The following is a 1,419-nucleotide window of genomic DNA, read 5'->3' on the forward strand; positions in this document are numbered from 1 at the left end:
CTGAGGCCTGATCGTTGTAATGTTGTTTAAAGCAAATGTGATTTAATTAAAGAAATTGTTGTGTATTGTTACCCATGTCTCTGAGCGGTTCTATTTGGTGAATGAACTTGCGTGTCCTTTGAGGCACTAATTTCTCTGGGTTGGAATTCAAGAGTGGCGTAGTTGGGCAAAATTATCGCTTTTTACAGCACCGGGGGTTGCACAATAGTTCCAAAATCAAGATGTTAAAATATTTAATGACATTGATTGATGTGGGGAAACTTGTAATTAAAGTATTATGTGGAGTAATTCCCAGCACAATGCACATTTCTCGTTCCTGAACTTGCAAATGGTTCACCTTTCGCACAATCAAATATAATTCAGTTTATCTTTAGCTGGATTTCCAGCAAAACTTCCACACAATGAACGTCGCAATAAGTACAAAATTAGTTCCAACTAAGCAGACTTTAAGCATATTAAATTAGGATGGTAATAGTACAGTGTGCAGGGGAAATTACAGTATATCTGTAAAAATACTTAGCATGAAATCAATGTGTTTTAAGTCATTTTAGTATATGTATTTTTTCACTCGGAAATTTCTTCAATGTGGAAAAATCCATTAAGTGATATGTGATTATATTACATTTGCTTACTATATCTTATGAATCAAACTTTGAAACATTTGATCCACCGTGGTCCTTTGTGTTGTTTCCAGATTCCTCTCATCAGCAGCTGCAGTGTCTCTCAGCTGTATCAGTGCAGTCACTGTGACTCTCGACTGACGGAGGGTTTTGTACGACTTCTTTATCACCGTGAACACATTACAGCTACCACTGATAGAGTGTAAACTCTGACAGTAATAATCTCTATGTATCTTCAGTCGGACTCACTGATGGTGAGAGTGAACTCTTTTCCAGTATTTGCTGTTCCACTGCCACTGACTCTAGAGGAGTTCCTGAGGGAGGGTGTTTATGTTAATAAATGAGGAGTAGGAGATTCTCCAGTTTTGCTGTACCAGGCTACGTCACTGCTTGTTATCCCTAATCTTGTGTACACCTCTATTGTAGCGGTTGCCTGGTTGGACAGTTTTAACTTTAGGTTGAGTCGCGGGACTCCCTGGAGGCTGAAAGCAAAAAATAAAAAATAAAGTAAGTTAGTGTCTGAAACTATATACCATTTTTACAAGAACAGCAACACCAGGGTCAATTGTTTGTACTACTTGGAACCATAAAAGCTTGCAATGGTCCAGAGAGGATGATGCTGTTGTCATTGTTATTGTTGTGTCTCTTGTGTGATGATGAAGATTGTGTTCTGTTCTGCTCTCAGTCATGAAGTGTTAAACTCACAGCACTATAAACACCTCAGGAGCACTGAAGCATGTGCTGACGGTAAAGAAGTGGGCAGGATTTACAATGTTGAAACGCTATTCGACAAACAAAT

The 1,419-nt window shown here is 38.5% G+C and overlaps 1 pseudogene; it reads right to left on the reverse strand.

Moving 5' to 3' along the window:
• Window positions 1-855: 855 nt before the first annotated feature.
• LOC122134580 overlaps window positions 856-1,419 on the reverse strand; it is a 60,506-nt pseudogene continuing 59,942 nt past the window's right edge.

Source organism: Cyprinus carpio, chromosome A15, assembly GCF_018340385.1.
Source record: "Cyprinus carpio isolate SPL01 chromosome A15, ASM1834038v1, whole genome shotgun sequence".
Lineage (NCBI taxonomy): Eukaryota > Metazoa > Chordata > Actinopteri > Cypriniformes > Cyprinidae > Cyprinus > Cyprinus carpio.